At 53.2% G+C, this 13,156-nt stretch overlaps 1 protein-coding gene across 1 annotated transcript in view; it reads right to left on the bottom strand.

Moving 5' to 3' along the window:
- The window catches only part of DLGAP2 (DLG associated protein 2), a 194,492-nt gene that overhangs the window by 168,139 nt on the left and 13,197 nt on the right, over positions 1–13,156 (bottom strand). The window lies entirely within an intron of this gene.

Genomic DNA, 13,156 nt, shown 5'->3' with positions numbered 1-13,156 from the left:
TGGAGGGTGATTCCGGGGGGAAAATGTGGACCACGGAGTGGAGCACACTCCGCTGCATCGGCGAAAAGGCAAACAGCGTCGACACATCACTAGCAAACCGAATCCAGCGGTAGATGAAGACAACGCCAAACGCTGAGCTAAAAAATGGTTCCGTGTCAGAATATCCATCATTTGTCCAAAAGGTTTTAAGGAGCGAGGAGAAACGTACTCATACAGGTGCCGAATAAGTATTTCATTGATGTCAACACCAGTCCTGACTTTTTTAGATTAAAGGGAAGTTTGTTTCACTTACAGAATTTTATTTGCCTTGGATCTGCAGCAAACAGTCATGCTGCGATCTGTCATTTTTATTAGAGTCAAAAATAAAACAAGGAGGGGGGACGGGGAAATGGGGGGACAACGGCAAAAGTGTCAACAAAAAAAACTTGCTTAAATAAAAAAATATCAGTGTAATGCAATGCCAAAAAATAAAATAAAACAGGGACATGCGTGATATTTTGGTACTTAACACCATGCTAGTGATCCTAAGCCATGCAACAGGACAAAAAATAGGAATAAAAATATTGGAAAAAAATAAAATCAGCACTGGCTGACAAGTTCTCTACTTAGAAAATTCAGGGGTATCCATCCACAGCCACTTGGTATTCCTTCACCATGAAAAGGACTGGAAAAGCACAAGTTTAAAAATGGGAAAATAACACAAAAGGGCAATTTCAGAAATAACACCTCATCAACAGGGAAGCACTGGTATTCAATGAAATGACGTAAGCATGTTCAACCTGGAGGTCATCTGGGATTCGAATGGAAACATGAAAAACTAGCCCTGGCTGGTGTAGCTCAGTGGATTGAGCACAGGCCTGCGAACCAGACAATCGCGGTTCGATTCCCAGTCAGGGCACATGCCTGGGTTGCAGACCAGTTCCCTGCAGGCCAGTTCCCAGCAGGGGACACACGAAAGGCAACCATACATTGATGTTTCTCTCCCTCTCTCCTTTCCCTCCCCTCTAAAGATAAATAAATAAAATATTTTTAAAAAAGAAAAAAATGTTAAAAAAGAAAAAGAAACATGAAAAACTGCAGCCACCTGAGTCCAACACGCGGCCTCTGTCAGAGGCACACACACGTGTCCGCGGACCCAGCAGCTCCGTGCGGCGAGGCCAGCAGCTGCACCCACTCAGATAGACCACCTGCTGGGCTCGCTGTTGCCACAGTGGTTTTTGTGGAGAAAACAAAACCACCTGTGTCCACCAACGGGGAGGGCTGAACCGCACAATGTAGCCACACAAAAATACGTTACAGGAATAAAAGCGCGAAGCGAGGGGACTGCAGGACATGGTAGCCCGGGGCCACTCCGGACCCTGAACTGCTGCCACACAAGAAAGGTAGCAAATGCATGAAAGACATTCTGGCTCCACTGCCGGAACTGGAACCTGGGCGGTAAATACATTGTAGCAACGTTCAGTCTGCAGGCGACGCCTGGGCTGTGACTCTGAAGTGACTACCACATCCTCAGGGGAAACACTGAAGAGCGCTGAGAACAAGTGCGAGGCCTGTGCAACTTAGTATCGCAGCTCACGAGAAGCAAACTGCAGGCGGACAGAGGGTGCACAGGTGGGATTGGGTGGGACAAGCCTTGAGGGGCGACCCTGGGTGCTCTTGCTACTATTCTTCTCTTAAAATGTCCTAAGTCTGAAATTATTTTCAAATAAAAATGTTGCGCTAAAAAGGAATAAAGTGGATTTTTATGAAGTACATTAAAATAGCTCTTTTTGGCAAGGACGTGGAAGCACTGGCTGGAGAACACCACGTCCCGCTTGCCCTTGTGAATGTCAGAAATCTGTGAAGGGCCACTTGCATGCACACCTGGTTTACACATGTGTATTTATCCATGCCAATGAAGCACCAGGGTCCCAGCAACATCTTGGGAGGCTGAGGACTCTGAGGCTTGGAAATTCTGCATTCAGCCATGAAGCAGCTGCACCATCGCGGATCTTTTCCAAACCCCTCCCTGGACTGGACAGCTTTCAGCCAATGATGCTGCTGGGGTGGAGGCGAGGGGCAGACCCTGTGGGAGAGACCACGGACCATCTTGATGCCTCTGGCTCATCAGCATCTCCAGGAACGAGCAGTGGGAGTGGCCACCACTGGGCACGGGGGATGGAACTCGGCAGGGGCCCCTCCCGGTGTCAGGGCCGTGGTGGGCCAGCCTCTCACCGCCCAGCACTCTGCACATCATCTGCACTGTGGCTGCACCACTTTAAAGACGGAAAAGCTATTAAACAGTGCAGTTACAAATCCTGTGTCAACAACAAAGAATGGCTCAAAACTGTGTCAAATGAAGGCAAAGCCAGGGGGACAAAATGCGACCCTGGGCGCCAGCCTCCGTCTCTCCCCGCTGCCCCCCTGTCCCAGGTGTGACCGTCCAGCAGGCGCCGGGTGTTCCACTCCTGTGGAGCGCGTTCTGCTGGTGAAACTGTGGGGACAGGAAGGCTGCAGAATGGGGACACGTCCAAGTGGCTCATGTCCCCCCCGTTTGTCACTCTGACTTAATCCTCCTCCTTCCCCCTCATGGCACACACCTGCACTTTTCTGGCCTCCAGGGTGCCCTGCCCAACCTGACCCCACCTGGGAAATTACCTGATCTTCACCTGGGTCCTCAAGAGGCAGCTGGCACCTCCCCATTTTCCACATGAGAAAACGGCAACTCCAGGATGGGACCAGGAGACCGGCCTCTGGCCTGAGGTTTTCGATCACGACACAAATTCACAGGCACACCAGCCACTCAGAGAGACACCCAGGACCCTTTCCATGGCCACTCCCGCAGGCCGGCCCGAGTCCCACACCCATCTGCACCCAGCACAATGCCTCCCAGAGGCTGCAGCTCACAGTAGAGTCACACAGAGTGTCTGCCGACCAAGGTGACAAGGCCCACTTTGGGGGACGTCTAAAATCCCGAATGGAACGTCACCGAGAAAAGAGCATGATCTCAGATGCCAACGTCTGCCTGCCTCTGAGGTCAGCTTCTGCAAGGGCGACTGTGGGGGGGAATGAAGGGCAGACCGCAGACAGGGGCGCATTTGCAGTCACTTGTCCATCAAGGCCTTATTCTCCCAGAATCCATAAAGAACTCTCCAAACTCAGCGGGGAGAAAGCAGACAAGCTGAGGCGGAAGCACAGCGAGATGTCACCTCGCCAGAGGGTGATGGAGGCAGGAGGGTCCATATATTCCAGTGTGACGGCTCAGAGCCCGGAGACTGCAGCCCTTCCGGGGGGCAAAGGTGACCTGCAGGTCACCTGAGGCCTGAAGGCCCCTGGCAGGGAAAGCCTCGCTGAAAACACAGCAAACACCTGGCAGGAGGAGCCTCAAAGACAAAGGACCGTTTGGAGAAGGTAGGACAGAGCCTGCCATGACGGGCGCAAAGAAGGGACTTCCGGGGCATTTCTTTCTTACCAGGTTTCAACTCCACTTACAAAGAATTCCAGTTGAAATGCTGCTTCCCTCCTGCCCTTGCTCAGCGTCCAGCTCTGCCCTGACCACTCTGCACCGCGCGGCTTCTTCTCAGGAGAAACCGCAGCGACACAGGACACTGACTTCGTTGCAGCTGCGGGTGTCTGTGACCAGACGGTTCTCGTCTGCTGCACACGAGGAAAACATCAGCAGGAGCCGCCTGCGGCACCTGGAACCGCACGAACCTAATCAAGGTGACGGAGAAGGCCCAGCTGCCAGTGGCCAGGCCACTTGAAGACTGGCCCCCAGCACCTCCGAAACCCCATTTCTCTGCAGAAGAACAGCAAAGGGCTGTCTCAGGGAAAGACCAGGGTTCGATTCAAGATGTGGGGGATGCCGAAGGCCCCCCCATCTGCCCTGTGTGATGGTCTTTCAAGCCCAGGAGGAGGGAAGCAGGTGGGCGGGACCCAGTGCCGTTTCTGCCTGGCCTCGTGGAGAACGCATTAAAAAAACTAACATGAGTTTCATGATCTTTCAAAACAATGCAATTTTTTTTAAGTTTAAGTCATGCACCATCCCCTCAAATCAGTTGATAACAGGTGGACTCCCTGAGGCTTCCTGACACCCAACTCAGAGACACTGCAGGCCTGTGCGCCTCACGCGCCAGATCCTGAGACCGGCCCAGTGCGTCTCTTTCCCTGCTCGGTGCCCACGGGGGGGATCAGCCCATTTGACCGTCTTCACATGGATGTGGGTACAAGAAAAAGCTTCAGAAACTACCACAGCTTCTAAATCCTGTGCTAAGTCTCCCTTCCTGGTCATTCTGTCCAGACGTGATGAAAACTGACTCACACAGGACAACACACGTGTGGCCGTGCCACACAAGTGACGTGGCTTGGAGGGCGTGGGCCAGATCCATGCGATTGCCGAGTCTGCTGTGTCGACACTCGGGGCTCATTTCACTGGACTGACCTGAAAGCACAAATGTCTACATGGGGGGACCCCTGCCTGCTCCCCGGGGCTCCTGTGAGGACACGCCAGGTGACAATGTGCCCACAGGGAGACGCTGTGGAAACTAGACACAGACTCAAGTGCCCAGCGGCAGGTCCCCACACAGCGCCTCCCAGACAGGCCTGGTCTGAGCTGGGGAAGGAGGCGGTGGGGGCGGGGCCTGACCGGTGTTGACGGAGCCCTGTCTCAGCAGAAGCGTCAGCTGCCAACAGCAGGGCCCACCTTCCCGCTCCTTCGTCCGGGGTTCACACCATCCTCGTTGACCCAGGAGGACAGCGTTCATTTTCATCTTTAAACTCTTATATCTATCCCTCTTTCCTGCACAGAACTGCTGTCAATAGGTTTAGGTTTAAAAGACCTCTTCTCCCGCATCTGCACATTCATACATGTGCATGCATGCATGAGTTTACAATGGAAAATGTATTTTTTCATTTTCTGTGACATACAGATTCTAATGATAAAAATATTTCTACTTGAATCAAATATCATTGATTGCTCTTAGAGATGTGTAATTGACTCTTAAATATTAATGCATTATATATCTTGATGAATGAGTATTAAATATAAACATTAAAGTTTAATTGGAAATGTATCTCTTAATGAGATAGAGATTTTTTTTCCAATTCATTAACGTACTGCTGGATAATTAGTGCTTTTCGGTGAGGAAAACCGTTCAGCCTCCACGCCTTGTTTAGTAGCTCTCAGCACCGGGAAGCCGGATCCCATTAACAGGACGGTGAAGACCCAGCGCCTTGCACCATAATGATCCCTGGTTCCTGGAAGCCCTTCAGAAATCGCTGAGGATGTACCAATCAAAAGGCTCTTTATTGATTAGATGTGAACTCCATTATATCATCGTCCATCCATGCTGGAAGCAGGAAACTGAGAACCAAAAATGATTTTTATCTGCTCATTGCCGTCATCATGTCAGCCCACGGGGGCAGCAACTGGGCTGTCCTGCCCCCCGACACCCCATCCTTGCCGGTAATGTGCCGGGTTCACAGAGCCAGTGAGGGGCGCCCGTGAGAATGGGAGAGAAAGAAGATGTAGGAGCATAGCTCAAACACCTTCACAGAGCAATCTACTTTGAAAAAAAAAACACATAAGAAACCTAATATGAGAAAATTAACTTCACTAAAACTCTCTCATCTCATGCTCCCCATGCAAACCCGTGATGCACCTCAGAGCGGGCATCTCAGTTTCGTGAACAAGAACAAGTAAGGACCCTGAATCCTGACATTGGCATCCAGACTAGGGCAACCTGCAGGGGGCGCTCTCGGGCCCCCAGTGCAAGTGGTCCAGCACTCTGACCGGGAGGTGCGCCTCCGCCCGGCCCGCAGGAGGATGGAAGCTTTTCCCCTAGAGGAGCAACGAGCCCCTCCAATGGGCGTACTGCAGCTCACCCAATGAGAAGTCACCGTCAACGGACTCTTACTTTCCTCCAATGAGGATTCATCTTTCTGTTGCGCTGACTTTCTGCCCCGCCTCTTCCCTATAAAAGCCTTCCCATCCTGCTTTATATACGCTGGGAGCGTCTGTGCTGGCGGAGGAGGGGCTAGTCATTTGATAAAGTCAATTAGCTCTTCAAATTTACTGTTAAATCCTGCTTATTAACAGCTTAAAAACTGCTGTGATAAGATAAAGTAATAAAACACTCTCCCTTTCAAATTCAAAATGTCGAGAAACTCTCTGGCACCCAGCTTTTTAAACTCAGGAAAGTCCTAAATGATATTAAATATTTTTCCGAGTATACAATATCACAGGACTATTTTGAAATTACGGAAACAAAAGACTAAGCCAGGACAAATGAAACACACGTTAGCATGCATTTCGGTTCCCTGGGCAGGGCTCACCCTGGCCTGACAGGGTGCAGGGCGGGGAGCGAACCACGGTCGGCAGCGCGTCCGCCACCAGCAGCCGGTTTCACTGTGAGAATCCCCAGCAGCAGGGGCCCCATTACCGATATAACAATAATTTAACACAAATTTGTTTCTCAGCTATTTTATCAAGAGTTTAAGTATTGTATTAGACATTAAAATGAAGTGGTACGTAATAATTGAGGATAGTTAACCTGAAAATGTTTATTCACATGAAATATCTTAATATTACCACGTTAGGTATTTATAAATGAGTGACAGTCTGGTGACACAGAGGGTAGTTATTATTTGTCATCAATTCCAGACACAGTCTGGAGCCTGGCGTGGTTTACAAGAAGAATTCGGGCTAGAAGCCTACAGAGCGACCGCGAGCTCTGGGAAGTTGATGCGGTTCCCCATGAGCCGACGCCCGCGCGCTCCCATCTTTTGAAGGGCAGTAGCGCGTCTCCAAAATAGATTCAACTTTTTGTTTTAAACAAGAAAACAAAATTACAGCACAAACGTCGGGTTAAATAAGTTTTGCTGCAGAATTTTCTAACAAACATATCTCAAGAAATGAGATTGTGGTTCCCATAGCAACAGCAACAGGGGGCCTTTCAACCAATGCTGCTCCTCTTTTGTGTGGCTCCCAGTAACTCGACTTCCAACCTGTTGTTTCAGCGCTCGGCCTACAGGGCGCTTCACGCGAGCGCCTTCCCCGCCTCTGACTCCTGTCGGACCCCCATCACCGCGTGGTCTGCGGCCCTTCCTACCCTGAACGCGGTGCTTCCGCGACACTGCAGTTAAGGGGGACGTGAGCCCTGTGGAATTAATTGCAGTTGAAGGTGTCTCTAAGACTTTCATATCTTCACACGGGGTATGCATTTGTAAGCTCTTTAACACAGAAAAGGTCGGGTAATGTCAATTGTTTTCTTGAATGTTCTTTCCACTTCTATAAGTATTCTTGGAAATCAGACTTTTTTATTAACCAGAGTCAAGAAATAACCAGAAATAAAATGTTAAGAGCATTTAAACAATGCTCTTAACCACTGTGCTTTCTGCAAAGTATAATTTCTGAAGCAGAATCAGCTCACAAGTGAAACACCACATCCTGTGCTGGGTGAGGGCCGCCAGCTGCCGACTGGCTCACAGAACACACAGGTCACCGGGCTTCTCCCCAGGCCCGTGTCCACCCACTGCACGTCCCACCCGGAGAAGGACGTCCGTGTGGACAAGGGGCGTGGCATTCACTCTCCACCTTTGAAACAGGAGCAGACATGCACTCGCACTCCCGGTGCTTCCCGAGCCCTCCAAAGCTCAGAGGGGGACAGCAAGTGAGCTGCGGGAGTGGGCAGGGCAGGGGAGGACTGGCCCAAGACACTGGAAACACGGCCCCCGGGGCAGCACACCCGGGGTCTCACATGCAGCTTCCACAAGGAAGGAAGCCCACACTCACCCACCAGGGAGTCTGGAGGCACAAGCTGACCTGACATGAGCCTGTGGTGGAATGGTGGTTAAAGGGCTCTAGGTGAGGAGGCAGAGAAGATGACCGGAGCCTGCTGCCACCGCTGACCTCGTCCCCTGCTGTCTGGGGCAGCAAAGCCTTGGCACTCGCTGTCAAGGTCAGGGCCGTGCAGCCCAGCATCGACTCTGTGCCTCCAGGCAGACGTGTGACTACCTTGGGCTATGCAAGCTGAAGCGTAGTATGGATTAGATGTATAAATGCGCAATGTGTAAATGTACACTGTATGGATTAAAATAATGCAGAGAAGGCCTTGGAGGTACTGGTATAGAAATGGTCCATGAATATAAGGTCCCATTACTACCATTATTATTCATTCCCTTGAGGGCTTACTATTCCGACCGCAGAGAAAACTGTCCCCAAGCACAGCAGCATTAATGACTCAGGGGTGGACAGGCACAGCACCCCGGCCAGTTTGGCCGCGTGCCCGCTATGGGGTCTTCACGGCATCCCCTGGGTTTCCTGCAACACACAGAGGACACTTCCAGTGGCCCCTGCAGGTGCACGGAGTCCAGTTCTGATGAGAGAAGCCCAGGCCTGAAAGGGCGTGGGAATGAGCTCTGGTTCTGGGGGCCTGGCAACCCCACCCACAGAAGTGGAGTGTGAGCTTCATCCACGTCACTCAGACTCTGTTTCCCCTGCATGTCCCTTCCTCATCGAAATTTTGAACAACTGTTAGCCCAGATTTACTCTGCTTCTTCCCCAGCTTCATGGAAGTTTCCTTATAAGTTAAAATAATGCAAAGCTGAGATCAACAGATGAAGGCTTAAGGAAGTGAGCAGTTACTCACTGAAAAAACTGTCACCTTTCTGCTGTGTTCAAGGTCACCGGGCCACCCTTGTGGGGTCCTGGTCCGGGGAGGTTGACACAGAGCATCCACTGCAAGGTGAGAGCTTTGCTGCGGCTCCACAGGGAAGCTGCAGAGGGCGCTGCTGCCACTGCTGAGACCCAGCCACACTCCCTTTGGAAGTCCTCCAAGTGAGTTCAGGCATTTTCTGTTTACCATTATTCATCTGCCCTGAAAGGCTGTTGTGCAGATGTCCTTTCCCAGGGGGTCTAGCTGATAGAGCAGCTGGTCACTAATATTTACTGACCACTTCCAGTGCATCGATAGCCACCCCTCGCCATCCATTCACTGGGTCCCTTTGCTGACCAGAACTATCCCTCGACATCACCTACAATTACAAACAGGGAAGCACCACCTGAGAGGGGTCAAGTGAGAGGCACCAGGCCGACGCCCACATTCGAGCCAACCTCACTGGGGCCAGCGTCCTTGGGCCCCACACAGACACGACTCAGTAAAAGAATATCGACACAAGACACGCCATGCCTTTGCACAGCAAAGGCTTCCTCAGTTGAAGTCTGAAGGGATGACACACACCACACCGCTCCCCTGCTGGTGGTGCCGGCCCTCACAGGGAATTGTGGGTGCAGCGACCCTCACCTGGCTCTGTGACAAGCACAGAAAACCTGCAAACAAAAGCAGACACATCAAAAATAACTCATACTCAGGACGACGGTCCCTTTCCTGGGTGAGGACTAGAGGCTACGTCCGCAGTGCAGGCTCAGAGGTGAGGCGCGGATCGGGGTGGTGTGGGGCAGGGCAGGGGGACAGGGCGGAGTTCCGGGCGGAGTTCGGCGCTATTGTTGAACAGAAAGCGGGTGGGGGGAGATACAGTGTTTCACTAGAGAACATACATAGCGTGCTCTTCTATAAGAGGTGCAAATCTCTTTAAGGAAAAGTAACCTCCAACCCTTACCCTCCCGGGAAATCCAAGACAGGAGCCCAAGGGACCCTGCTTGACAGAGACAGAACCAAGCTCTGCAACAACTGCACCAATGTCTAAGCAAAGCTGCGCCCGCCAAGCCCCGTGCGCAGAGGAGACCCTCAGAGTCCGAGGAAGGCAGCGAGGTCGGCGGCAGGCTGCTGAACCCAGTCTCCAGTAAGCGCAGCCCTGGCTGCTCACTCAGCTTGTGGAGCAGAGATGAGTACGGGAGGCCAGGATGGTCCCCGGGGCTCAGTGGACACTGGACTCCAAGTGAAAGCGAGGCCACGGGCGCCACACAGAGGCTGTGCCACCTTGACACCCCCCCTGAGCTATGGGAAAGCCCCTCCAAGACTGGTGAGCAGGCGCTGGGCCCTGCAGTGCTTGTCTCATGCTCCTTCTGTGGCTCCCGAGCAAATTTAGGAAAATCTACAGCATAGAAACCAGAGGGCGGTAACGGATCGAGATTTCTTCCAAGAACTAATGATGACCCAAATTTTAGACAGAGCTTGACTGCACAAAAGATGAGTCTGGGGACCCCCCAGTGAAACCCAGCAAGACAGTCATTTACTGCAAGGCCACTGGGCCTCCCCTCCAGCGAGGACCCCTGTGTGGCTGAGCTCCAGTGGCCACAGGACGCGGAGCTGCGGGGGACCACACACCCGGTGGGAAGGGAACCTGCTGCGGCTACTCACCAGTCCTGCCGCGAGAATTCCATGGCAGTGACAGACAGCCTCGTCCTGACACTCTGTCGGCCACAGCCCCCAGGCAGGGAGGCGTCCCTGCGGGGGAGGCCGGAGTGCCCTCTGGGCAGTCCCAGGGATGGGGACAGGGAACGGAGCCCCTCAGGGTGGTTCCGTGGAGCCGAGCGAGAGAAGCCCGCGAGGCAGCCTCTCCCTGTGACTCAGCCCAGCGATGCTCCCTTCCCCGCGAGGGGACAACAAATATAGAAAATGAAAGGGCGGCGGCAGATGGAAGGAAGTGGACGGGAGCGGAGTGCGGGGCGGCGGCCGTGGGTGCTCCCGAGGCTGGGCCGTCACCACAGCAACCTGGGCCCGGCCGGGGAGCGGGACGCCGCACAGCTCTGGAGCCAGGGGCCACTCCGTGGGAGAAACGCAGTGTCTGCGTTCCAACGCGCACCACTCCCGAGCTGACGGCCAGGGTGAACTGGGAGACTTCCCGGGGACACGTACTGCCTGCCCTGCGTCCCCCACCCAGGGCAGGGGTGCGGGGTCAAACCAGACCGGTCAGGGGGCGCTGCTCCCCCGACCCCCCCAGGGCAAAGGCTCCACGGAAACCCCAGGATCAACTGTCTTCCCGGCGCCATGTCTGTCTTAAATACTCGTGCAGATTTTGCCTTTTACTCCCAAGTACGTGAAGGCTAGCCTTAACTAAGAAGGTTATGTGGTGTGTTTTGTGTGTGTTCATAACTTAGTTTGAATTTCTAATGTGAGAACGACAGAGAATCATGCAAGCCCGGCCGCCGCAGAGAACCTGGATGCCCGACCCGGTCACTGGGGCAGAAGGGCACAGGGAAGGAACCACGTGAAAGGCCCAGAGCACCCGGCAGCCTTCCCAGAACTCCACACGGTCCCACCCCACTCGGCCTATCATCTGGGCACCGCCATGAAATCCCGGCAGTCCTCCTTTCACGACCCACACTGGTGGGCTCTGATGAAGACCTGTCTCGGGAACCTGAAGGCTCCCCAAAGCCAGGCCCACTGTCTGCCCAGCACCCTGGGGCACTCCACCCACAAACACAGACCGCTGCCGAAATGAGCAGAACAGGTGACCCTGAGCTGAAGAGATGTCTCAGGGACAACAGATTTTTCATCCCAATAAATAAATAAATAAATAAATAAATAAATAAATAAAAAGAAGGGCAAATTAGTCCCACAGAGAAATCTCAGAAGATATTGGGCTGGTAAAAAAGAGACAGAACAAAGAGGACTTGGAAATTAAAACTAAAATGGGGGTGATTAAAGTTTCAAGGGAAGTGTTAGAAGGTCATATTGAGAAAACTTGCTGGAAAGGGACCGGAAAGCACAGAGTGGGGGACACGCCCGACACCCAGACAGCACGCGTGTCAGAGGAGAGGGGGAGGGAGGGAGGAAGGGGCAACAGGAGACACTGATGCCGAGGCCCCGAAGGAACGCGGCCAGGGGTCGACAAAGGCAAAACGTCCACGCGGCCCAGCGCCCTGGCTTTCAGGGAGAAGCCCACCCCAGGTGACCCGGATGTCACCTGCAGGCTCTGGGCGACGCTGACCTGTCAGCGCAGGTTCATCAGTTGGGACAGATGTCCCGTCCCACAGGGGTGCTGATGGTGGGGGGGATGTGTGTGCGGATGGAACAGCCGCCACGTGGAAAACACGTTAGTGCAGCCGGCAGGCAGAGGAGCTGAGTGGCTTTGGGGGACACCCGAGGGACCCTGTGGATGGGAGCACGTGGACCTGTGAGCAGAGGCCCAGCGATGCGACGGGGCGGGGTGCACCTGTGATAGAGAAGGCCCCAGGGCAGCAGAAGCAGGAGCCTGCTGGTCCCTGTCCCGCTGGCACATCAGGAGGTCCAGCTGGCAAGTGGCAGCATCTGGGGGTCAGCTGTACAGGGAGGAGGTCAAAGGTAGAAAATGGGAGTGAACATGGAAGTGTGTTTTCTAAAGTTCCTGGGAAACCGGGACAGGGGGACTTCAAATGGGCGAAAGGACAAGTTGTTTGGGTATCTCTGACTTAACACAGTTATTTTTTACTCAATGCAAATACCAGAACCTGTGTCTTATACAGATTGCTAGATTTAAACAAAGAACAGTTGGAAAGGTGATTAAAACTATTTTGCCATACAAATGGATGCATACTAGTACCCTGTAAATATAGTTCTTTCTGTGGTAAAAAGCATGTTTACAACCTGTGTGCAAACAAAACTCACTGAGCAGCTGTGTGCTGGGGAGCAGAGCAGGTTTCAGGAGACAGGAGGGCACCTGGGGGGTCCTCGGCTCCTGCTGGCCAGCCAGAATCTCTGCCCCGAATTCTGTCCCTTCAGGCCTCTCTGACATCCAGTCATTCTGATTTTCACACACGTGAGGAGGTGATGAATCACCGTCACCCCCCACACACAGGTAAGCGGAGCTCAGAGAGAGCAAACGTCACGGTCAAGTGCACTCTGCCCGTGCCTGTCCTGGAGTGCCTGCCGTCGCTGGGCAGAGGCACCAACCACTGGGAAGCCAGAGCCACAGGAAGACCCGGCTGGGAAGGCCTGCGAAACACACGGACCAGCCCAGCGTCGGTCATGGGGACGTCTGGGCCCAGCACCGGGGACCACAGACAGCTTCCCACCAACTTCCACACCATCTTGATTCTGCTAAAACCCTGAATCTGAAACGGGAATATTGGAGACATGCTGTCTGAAATCAAAGTCGTCTGGTCTTCAATACGGACATCTGACTCCAGCCCCACCCAGCCCAGGGGCCACTGCGCCTGGGACCAGCTCCATCTGCAACCCACGGGTCCCGAAGAGTGATGACGCCCTTCTGAGGCACCTGTGGAGTATCCTATCAG

The sequence above is a fragment of the Artibeus jamaicensis genome, unplaced genomic scaffold (assembly GCF_021234435.1).
Source record: "Artibeus jamaicensis isolate MK-2021 breed Jamaican fruit bat unplaced genomic scaffold, CSHL_Jam_final contig_958, whole genome shotgun sequence".
Lineage (NCBI taxonomy): Eukaryota > Metazoa > Chordata > Mammalia > Chiroptera > Phyllostomidae > Artibeus > Artibeus jamaicensis.
This window is presented reverse-complemented; position numbering and strand designations above follow the sequence as displayed.